Consider the following 11,083-nt stretch of genomic DNA (forward strand, 5'->3'; position numbering starts at 1 on the left):
AGTAGTTCTCGGCTTGGGAGTTCCTGCCTCTGCCCAGAGAAACTTCTCAAGCCTCATAGACTCTCCCCGGCGCCTGGCCATGAGACGCTCCAAGATTTTATGGTCGGCTTCAGAGCTAGACCATCTCCTGTTAGGAGTTTTTTTTTCGAGCGTTTGAAGTTTTGCTGTACAATTATGCCATGCATGAACAATGCTATCAGGGATGGCTCCAATGATCTGACAGCCACGTTCTCTGCAGGAACAAGACTATCAGGGATGGCTCCAATGATCTGGCAGCCACGTTCACTGCAGGAGTACATAAGATGTAAGTGCGCTCAATGTGTTCATTGTCAAGACAAACTTCACGAAGACTACCAAATCTGTCTTGACAGCATTAAGGGAAGGCGACTGGATGGTCTCTCTCGACCTTCAGGATGCATACTTCCACATCCCGATTCATCCAAACTTTCAACTACATCTGAGGTTTGTGGACGGGAAAGTAATGTACCACTGTCGAGCACTGTACTCCGACCTCATTCCTGCTCCTCTTGTTTTTACAAGGCCCTTGCAAAATGTAGCAAGCTTTCTATATTTTTTGAGGATTCAGAGCCTCCCTTTATTTTGACGACTGGCTAATCAGGGCGTCGTCATTATATCACTGTCTGGAGAGCCTCTAATGGACATTAGACCTAACCAAGGAGCTAGGTCTCATAGTGAACGTAGAGAAGTCATAACTTACAGTACCCCATCCCAGACTATTCTTTATTTGGGAATGGAGATACAGTGTCTGATTTTTCGGCCCTTTTCGTCTCCCGCAAGAATGGAACAAGCTCTGTTAAAAGTCCTTCACTTGCAAGAGAAAAACAGTTGCTCTGTAAGAGTTTGAACTAGCCTCGTGGGAACTCTTTCATCGCTGGAGTAGTTTATCTCTCTGGGGAGACTCAACCTATGCCCTTTCCCATTTCACCTAAAACATTGGAACAAGGAGAAGGGCTTAGTGAGTATCTCTTTCTCAATCTCCAACTCAGTCTAGACATGTCTGACTTGGTGGGACAGCAACATCAGACTTCGAGAAGGTCTTTCTCTTGCGATCAAGAACCCAAACCATGTGTTGTTTTCAGATGCAGCGGATTTGGGTTAGGGAGCTCCACTGGACAGTCTGGAAGGCTCGGTTCTTTGATCCACGGATCAGAAGGAACTCCATTTAAGGCATGTAACATCTCTCCTTTGGCGAGATTTGTGCAAGGAAAATGAATGTCTTGGCGGACGGCCTCAGCAGAAGAGGACAAGTCATCTCCATGGAGTGGACGTTGCATAAGACTGTGTGCGAGAAGCTATGGATGACATGGGGTCAACCCACCATAGATCTTTTTGCGACTCTCTCTGACAAAGAGGCTCTCGACTTACTGCTTTCCAGTTCCAGATCCAGAGGCAGCCCACATAGACGCTTTCCTGCTGGACTGGTCTCACCTGGACGTTTATGCCTTTCCACCTTTCAAGATCCTAGACAAGGTGCTGCAGAAGTTCACCTCTCACGAAGGGACCAGGTTGACATTGGTTGCTCCACTCTGGCCCGCGAGAGAGTGGTTCACAGAGGTACTTCAATGGCTGGTAGACGTTCCAAGTAGTCTACCTTTAAGGATGGATCTCTTACGGCAGCCCCACGTAAGGGATCCTCATCAAAGCCTCCCCGCGCTTCGTCTGACTGCCTTCAGACTATCGAAAGACTCTCAAGAGCTCGAGGATTTTCGAAGGAGGCAGCCAGAGCGATTGCGAGAGCTAGGAGAGCTTCTACCATCAAAGTATACCAGTCAAAGTGGGAAGTCTTTAGAGACTGGTGCAAGTCATCATCTATTTCCTCTTCCAGTACCTCTGTAGCCCAAATCGCAGACTTTCTCCTACATCTGAGAAATGTTCGCTCCCTCTCAGCGCCCACTATTAAGGGCTACAGGAGCATGTTGGCGTCTGTATTCAGACATAGAGGCTTAGATCTTTCCAATAATAAAGATCTCCTTAAGTCTTTCGAGATCTCTAAGGAGCGGCGTATGGCAACTCCTGGATGGAACTTAGACGTGGTCCTAAGGTTCCTAATGTCCGACAGGTTTGAGCCATTACATTCAGCCTCCCTGAAGGATCTCACCCTCAAGACGCTTTTCTTAGTGTGCTTGGCTTCAGCTAAAAGGGTCAGTGAGATCCATACCTTCAGTAGGAACATCAGCTTTTCCACAGATAAAGCCACATGTTCACTTCAGCTTGGTTTCTTGGCCAAAAAATGAACTGCCTTCTCGTCATTGGCCTAAGTCATTTGATATACCTTGCCTATCAGAGATCGTAGGCAACGAGCTTGAAAGAGTACTGTGTCCAGTTAGAGCTCTTAAGTTTTATTTAGCTCGTACCAAATCCTTACGAGGTGGATCTGAGGCCTTGTGGTGCTCAGTTAAGAAGCCATCATTGCCTATGTCTAAAAATGCTTTGTCGTATTTTATTAGATTTTTAATCCGAGAGGCTCATTCTCACTTGAGTGAAAAAGACCGTTGCTTGCTTAAGGTTAAGACGCACGAAGTAAGAGCTATAGCAACTTCCGTGGCCTTTAAGCAAAACAGATCTCTGCGAAGTATTATGGACGCGACCTTTTGGAGAAGCAAGTCGGTATTCGCGTCATTTTACTTAAAAGATGTCCAGACTCTTTATGAGGACTGCTACACACTGGGTCCATTCGTTGTAGCGAGTGCAGTAGTGGGTTAGGGTTCTACCACTACATTCCCTTAATTCCAATATCCTTTTAATCTTCTCTTGAAATGTTTTTAATTGGGTTGTACGGAAGGCTAAGAAGCCTTTCGCATCCTTTTTGATTTGGCGGGTGGTCAAATGTCATTTCTTGAGAGCGCCCAGATTAAGGGTTTTGATGAGGTCCTGTTGTATGGGTTGTCGCCCTGGATACTTCAGCTCCTGGAAGTCTTTCAGCATCCTGAGAGGATGGCTGGGCTTCGTGAGGAAAGCGGACTAACAAGGCAGAGTAATCGTCAGAGTCAGCTTCCTTACCAGGTACCTATATTTATTTGGGTTTTGTTATGATATAACTGTCAAAAACTCTAAGCATATACGCCGTAAACTGTATTAATACTGGTCTCTACCCACCACCATGGGTGTGAATCAGCTATTATATATTCACCGGCTAAGTTTAATATTTAAAAATGATATTTTGATTATAAAATAAATTTTTTAATATACTTACCCGGTGAATATATAAATTAAAGGCCCCCCCTTGCTCCCCGATAGAGACCCAGCGGGATGAGAAGAACTGGAGCTGTTTACATGTATATGCGGTATCTGGCCGATAGTTGGCGCTGGTGGGCACACCCGCTACCTTCATGGCGATCGCTCGCGAGTTTTTGGGAATCTGTCGAGCCGTCGGAGACGTCAGCTATTATATATTCACCGGGTAAGTATATTCAAAAATTTATTTTATAATCAAAATATCATAATTCTTGCAGTATCCATTGCTCGCCTATGGGTTATCGCTCGCCGACCACCAGCTCTCGCCCTTCCTACCACGCTCGCCCTCCTTCTGGGCTCCTTCGCGCACCTCCATTTGCGTTCCTGCGTGCCTTTGCATGGGTGCTTCCACGTTCGCCCACACGCAAACCATTGATTTACCATCGCGCGAGCGCCAGGGCGATTGCGTCCATGATTCCCGTTGGGGTTTCGCAGCATGGCCAGCCTGGCGAGTTCTGGAGTGTATTTCCAGAACACGGCCTCGCCCAGTAAACGCAGAGCATGGCACATGCAAGAGCAGGAAGAATCTTCAGGGAGGTCTGAGCAACATTCTTCTTTCCAGAACCTGGGTTAGCCCTTCCCCGTCATTTCCTGGAAGGGTTTTGCCAGGGAACTTTCCGTTTGAGATTTCTCCATCGGCCAAGGGGTGACTGGTTTACCCCTTCCTCTTCTCCATCTCGTGAAAGGGGCTTACCAGGTCCTTTCCCTCCTCGGTTGCGACCTGAGGTTTTGTTCAAGGAAGCTACAGGAAGGTCATGGGTACTTCCTCCTTTCGGGCTCAAGCACCTTGGTGTTTCGTCGCCAAGTTTCGAACTTGCGGGCAAGCTCGATGTTGGACCATCTGGACCCAATGACCGAGGGCTTCCTTTCGGGTTTCTCATCCGTGGATGTCGACAACCTCAGACACCCTTCCATCCTTGGGAAGAGTTTGTTTGTGCCCAAGGACAGAGACATAGACAGCGGTTGTGCGGAGGAAGTCGACTTCCGTTTTCACTCCTCCAAGGCGCTTTCTTCCAGCTACGTCGACCTAAGTTATCGGACCGGCTACGACATCTGAGACAAGGTGTCCAATAGCAGTCCCCTCCTGTCAGGAACAGGTGGCACGGGAGGCTCTCCCGGGGGGGCATAGTCCTAGAGGGAGCGGCAGAGTTCACGAACTCTAGGATTGGCAACCCCCTTTGCAGGTTTCACGCTGGGAGGATGCCTAAGGTTACTCATCCGGATGACAGCTTCGCAATGCCCATTCCTGCACGATTTCCGTGATCAGCCAAGGATATCGCGCCTCCCGTCTCTGTCAGCGAATTCAGTGTCTCTGAACCTCTATGCCATAGGGTCGGCAAGAGTTTGCCCGTTTGGGCAGAATGATCCATGCCTTAGGAGAAGGTCCTCCATAGGATCGTCGACGGCTTCTTCAGTCGATCCTTTCTCGTAAGAAAGTATCTGAGACAGGAATTCCGTAGTCGACCTCAGCTCTGATCAAGTTTGTCGAACAAACTTCGTCCAGCGTGGAACAGCAGAATCGATCAGACTGGTAAAGAGGCGACAGGACTTCTTAGGCCCTGGATCGGAAGGACGGGTACTTTCAGTTTCCATTCCATCCATCTTCCAGGAAGCTCGTGGAATTCAGCCTAGACTACAGGTATTCCTGCTTAAGATGCAGTGTGGCGATCCTGCCGTGGCATCGCAGGTTTTTCCCCAGAAGAACTCTCCCTGCTTTTCTCATGGCCGCTCAGGAGCAGGCTGCTGCCTCCTTCGCCTTTTGGAGGTCTGGTCAACTCCGGTAGGCTCGGGTTCGACCTTCTTCAACGCCGGGACAAACTTCTGGATCCTTACCATGAGTGGGGGTTCATGGTAGTTTGCTAGGAGCCTTCTCTTCTTCAGCCTTAACATCTGGAGTATCTAGCCATGATATTGAGTCAACGGCCTTACCACGTTGGAAACCCCGCTTCTCGTCCGTCCAGCGAGGTTAAGCAACATCGGGTCTGGTTGGTACTTGGATGGGTGACCGCCTGGGGACGCCAGATTCTGTTGCCTCCTCCTCCGAGCCTTCCCTTCAGTTGACTGTGGCAAGGCTGAGGTGAATCGCAGTACCTGTTTTCAGTCGGAAAGAGCTTTCAGCCCTACCTTGGAACTTTAGCTAGGTCTCTTTCCTCATTGACCCGTCTAAAGTTCCGAATGGTCGCCTCAGGATAACTTCCCTGTGGGGCGGCCCAAGTTCCGGTGGTTTCAAAGCAACGATTAACCCGACTTTCTGGCCCCTATGGGACCAGCGAGACTATTAGACCTGCAATGGGGGTTGACCTATGGAACCTCTTGATGGTAGTGGATATTCTCGTCCTTTCCCCACTTTTTTGATGCTGTTCTCGGACTCGTCAAAGAAAAGGGGGGGGGGGGGCGCCATGTTCCGGTCCAGGCCTATGGTCAGGACCTGAAGGATACCTCTCCATCATTCAGGCAGGCTTAGGGGCCGTAGTCTGGCCCTCTACAGATCCTACAGCTCCTGCCGAGTCGCTCCGTGCGCGACGACTTCATGGTACTGGCGTGTTCTAACCAGCAAGGGATGCATTTTCATACCTTCGCATCTTGCAGAAGAGATACTGAGATGATTCGAGATCCTCTCAATACCACCATCGGCTCGCTCATTCCGGGCAGAGGAATGTTCCCTCAGACTATCCGAGCAGAGCCTCGTAGAGAGAGTGTACCTGGGGGTCTTTGGCCTTGTGTAACTAGCAAGTCCTGGTCTGTGGGACCTGATCGCGATAGCTTGGAACCTCAAGCTTCCGCTGTTCTTCCCCCCCCCCCCCCAGTCTCAGACCCCGAGACTCTGGCAAGATGCATTCCGGTGATGGTGGGACAACATCGACACCTGCGTCTTCCCTCCTTTGTTGTCTGTTAAGAATGGGTCTCAACAAGACCAGGTTGTCGGTCAACCTTTCAATGGCCCTGAGAGCTCCACTGGGACTATACGCAGAACGGTTTCTGGACCCTCTGCTTCCCCTGATGGAACTCCCGGGAGAGCTTCTCCCACGGCACAGGCTACTCAAACAACCACACTGCAACATCTTTCACGAGCCGGGGCGTCACTTCGGCTTCATGGCTGGAGACACTACGCCTCCTCCTCAAGAAGAGACAACGCTATAGTCGCGGGACGGAGGTTGCGTCATCTGCGATAGTCATCCGCAGGGGTCTTCCAGGCGAAGTGGAGAGTCTTCGGTGGTTGGTGTCATGGGAGATGTACTTCTTCCCTTGAGGCCTCTTCTCCAGAAATAACGAACTTATTGCCTTTCGGCGGGAGGAAACTCGTTTCCGCTCTCGGCAATGAAGCCTGTCGCTCAGCCTTTCCCTGACCTTCAGGCTTAAAGGAATAACTTTTTCCTTCCTGCTGGACCTTTCCTCGCTCATGCGAAGCTGCGAACGTCCCTGCCCTAGTCGGAGTGAGACCTCCAACATGGAGCATGGCTCGGATTTTTTAGTCCCTTAAGAGATCTTCTAAAGACCCTTTACGTCAGGCCTCTGATCGTATTCCGTCTTGGGGCTCCTGCTCACTTTGGCCGTGGCCAGTGTATAAGCAATCTTCTTGGTCTCGTACGACTCCGCCCTTTCTAAGGAATGGGGGAAGGCAACATTCAGGTTCGCTCCTGAGTTGTTGGCTAGAATCAGAATCTTGGGGTCCCGGCCCTTCGGTCGAATTCCTTCAAGATTTCGAGTCACCATTCTGTATCTGATGTCCCAAAACCTTCTCCTTCTTGCCAGTAAAGGAATCGAGAGGTTAGCTTTGGGAACAGCTGCAGTTTGTCCTCACGTGCAGCCGGTTTGGGAGCACAAGAAGGACACGGGGGAGAGTCACCAGTATACCTCTTCAGCTCGGACTCAAGGACATTCATCTCGACCTGACTCCAGACCCTCCCTTGTCACGTCGCCTTACAGCACGATGTCGGATACATCGCAACGTCCCTCGCCTTCGAGTAATACTACTGTGACGCAGGTGCTACAAGCTGTATTCTGGAAGCGTCTAATGACCTTCGCAGCCCGCTTCCTGCAGGGCGTGACCCACAGGAGTTTCGATAAGTTTCTATCGCTCTGTGGTCGCTACACAACAGATGGTCTAACCTCAGGCTCCTTTTTGGACAGGTAGCAGAAGGTTGAGGGCATTGTTATCAGGTTTTAGTCTGCATGAACGAAAAAAGCATGTCTGGCCCTTACTTCTTTCTTCATCATCCCCTCTACTGGGGAGCAGCATCCTGGTCTCTGCATAGCTGACCTCGAACCTCTGCAGGTAAACCATGCTTCCTTGTGTTCCGAGTATTGAGTCAATACTGTCGCGTCCCCCATACCCTGACGAGGTGGTATTGGGAACGTCCTAACCCAGAGTTCCTTCTGGAACTCCAGGTCAACTGCCTAGGACGGGTCACACTTCTTCCTTCACACACAAGCTTATGTAGGCCACACGGTTCCTTGCGGAGCAAGGAACTTGTGAGGTGCAGGGACTCCTTTTCTCGAGTGCGACTCACTCGGATTCTGAGTCCCCGGGTAAAGCCAAAGCCAGTATGGCTGGGGACTTTCCATCCTTCCTAAGGGGTAAGTCACCCAATGTAAATAGCGTGGTTTGTATTTCGGTTTCGGAACAAATGACAAATTTGAAGATAATTTGTATTTTTCCTAACCATACAAACCTTAGCTATTTACATATATTTGCCCGGCAGCCCTGTCCCCCAAGACAAGTCCTACCTCTAAGTGAAAGTGAAGCATTTACTGGTGTGTGAGGGGTGGGGAGGGGTAGCTAGCTACCACTCCCCTACCCCCCCCCCCCCCGCTAACTAGCGCGGGGGTAATACACCCTCGTTAAATTCTAATGGCTCGCCATTTCAGCTACGCTAAAAGTTAAACCCAATGTAAATAGCTAAGGTTTGTATGGTTAGGAAAAATACAAATTATCTTCGAATTTGTCATGTTTAAGCTAACGTTGGAAGAGAGCGAGATACAGACTCCTTTCTCTACAAGCTACTCCCTATTTGGGGTCACTGTTATGGTTCTTCAACACATTTTTCCACTTCCTGCAGTGCAGTGCATCTCCCTCGCTCAATCCCAACTCCCTATTATCTCTCTTCACACAGTCAATTCATCACATTTTTCGTCTACTAACCTCTTCCCACCTGGTAGTCTCATATCCATCACCTTCCTTATTGGATGGTCTTCCTCTTTTCTTTGTGTCCATACCGTTACAGATTTCATATGTTTGATTGAGATTCAAGATTTAATTCCTTACCAATTCTTAGAGATAAAATCACTTTTAGTGAAGAGGTTGCCTCATTCTCTTCTCATTCCTCGTTTGAAGGTGGTTATGAGGAATGACATTTGAGAACTTTCATTCCAGTTGGAGAGAGAACTTTCATTCCAGTTAGAGCATTGAAATTGTAATTGATGAGGTTGAGATCAGAGGTCTGGTTGAAATTCTGTTTAGTTTTGTATGTTAGCTTTCAAAGATCCGTTTTTAAAAATGCTTTTCTTTTTGAAGAACCTTGTAAGTTATAAATGCAATTCACTCCAGTAGTACAGTTGGGAGAAATATCTGTCATAATCAAGAGTGTGAAATCTCATATTAGAGGAATAGGTCCAAGATACCCGGTAAAACTTTATCACAGATTTATTCTCTGCAAGAGTTTCAAATCAGCAGAGTGGTGTTAGTCATCTGTATTTATTAACCAACAGTCTTTGTATCATGGTCTTCCATTGTCTTGGGTTTGAGTTCTCTTGCTTGAGGATACACTTGGGCACACAGTTTTGTTTCTTTATTTCCTTTCCTTACTGGTCTATTTTCCCTGTTGAAACCCTTGGGCTTATATCATCATGCTTTTCTAAGTAGGCTTGTTAGCTTGGCTAGCAGTAATAATAATAGTACTGTATTAGCATCAGGGGAGATTGTAGTGGTTAATATTCTGTTGAAACTATGAACTATTGGAAAGGGTTCGGGTAATTAGCCATTTTGGTCGTATGTTGCATATGTCTGTCAAATGAGGTAAAGACTTGATTTCTGTCTGTCAAATGAGGTAAAGACTTGATTTCATGGATGTAGTCTGGCTAGCTTCTTTCCTGTCAGTTGCTGTCTTCAGTAGGATTAGATACAGGGTGAGACAAAAAAAAAAACGGTCATCACCAAAAAACCAATAACTTCCAAAATTTTATTTAGATCGACACAAAACTTTAGCTACATTAGGTCAAGCCTGTGTAGCAGACACCTCCAAAGTTTAAAGTCTGTACAACAAAAACTTTTTGTTTCACTGGCTCTCCAAAATGTGATCCAACTGAGCTCCCCAGCACTGCAGGCACATTTGGATCCAGCGGGAAAAGTTCTCGATGACCCTCCCGCATTCATCCCTTGGGATCGCTCTTAATGCTGCCTTCAGGTCAGGGATAGTCTTGGGGTTGTTTCCATATACCCTGTCCTTAAGGTATCCCCAGAGATAAAAATCTGGGGGGGGGGGTTCAGTTCCGGTGAATGTGGCGACCACTCAAGGTCACACCTGCGGCTGATCAGTCGGTTAGGGAAACGCTGCTGTAGCCATGACAATGATTCGTTTGAAGTGTGGGGAGGGGGGGCACCATCCTGCTGGAACCACTGGAGGACCCTGACGACTCGTCTCCGTCGACTAAGTGCTGTCCAGAACTTGCCAAGTACCTGGACATATCGCTCGGTGTTGATTGTCACAGACCGCTCGTTGTCGTCCTCGAACCAGAATGGTCCTATGATGCCATGTTTGGAGATGGCGGCCCAGGCAGTGCACTTCACCGAGTGTAATGGCCTTTGCAGACAGTGCTCAGGGGGTGTGCTACCCCAGAAGATATTGTTCTTCGAGTTCACGTGACCTAACAGAAAATGTGCCTCGTCCGAAAACCAGACATTGTCAAGGAATCTGGCACAGCATCAATCTTGTGGCAAAACCACTGGCACATGATCACCCGCTTCTTCATGTCGTCAGGCGTAAGCTTGTGTTTGACCTAGAATACAGGTGGAGATCTGCGTTCAAAATTCTCCGCTTGGACTCCCGATTGATTCCAAGCTCCTGACTTTGCCATCGCAGAGACTTGCTTGGGCTGTTCACAACAGTGTCTCTTGACTGCAGCAATGTTGTGTGGTGTCCTTGATGATTTCAATCATCCAGAGTGTGATTGTGTGTTGGTGTCTTTACAATTGAGGTTATGCACAGTCCCATGGGTTCTGAACTTGTTGACCCATCTGTAGATCATTGAGTGGACAGGAAATTCTTGACATCTGAACCGTTCTTTGAATTGCAATTGAGCTGCGTGGATAGACTTCAACCGAAAATAGGCCTCAATTATAAATGTCTTTTCCTCATTATTCTTTGGTATGTCAAAGTTCGAATTTGGTAGACTCTTAGAACATTATTTTTTCTTGATAAATCTGAAAATTAAAAGAAATTGATTATTTATTTCAAAAGTTATTCAAGTTTAGGTGATGACTGTTTTTTTTGTGTCGCCCTGTATACCAAATTTGATGCAAAGGTGAGGTTACATTTGAAAAAATTTTGTTCCATAGGATTTGTATTAAGCCTACCAGAGCAGTCTAGTATTCAATGCATGAAGGCCAGCAAGGTTGATTAAAATAGCTAATATTTAAACTGATATTATATAAATACTTAACATGGTGTTCGTACAAGTTCCTACCTAGAACACCACACAGTAGTCATGCTTTTTTTTTTACAATTCCTTTGGGAAGAATGACACTGGTAGCACACTCGTTCCATGAACTAGCACCTCTTCTTGGTGGGAGGTGTCTTTTCTTAACAAATATCTTTGGGTCTTATTTTGG

The 11,083-nt window shown here is 47.6% G+C and overlaps 1 pseudogene; it reads left to right on the forward strand.

Annotated features, from left to right (window-relative positions):
- The first annotated feature begins 5,170 nt into the window (after positions 1–5,170).
- Positions 5,171–5,289, forward strand: LOC137619338 (5S ribosomal RNA; annotated as a pseudogene).
- The last annotated feature ends 5,794 nt before the right edge of the window (positions 5,290–11,083 follow it).

This window comes from Palaemon carinicauda, chromosome 25 (assembly GCF_036898095.1).
Source record: "Palaemon carinicauda isolate YSFRI2023 chromosome 25, ASM3689809v2, whole genome shotgun sequence".
Lineage (NCBI taxonomy): Eukaryota > Metazoa > Arthropoda > Malacostraca > Decapoda > Palaemonidae > Palaemon > Palaemon carinicauda.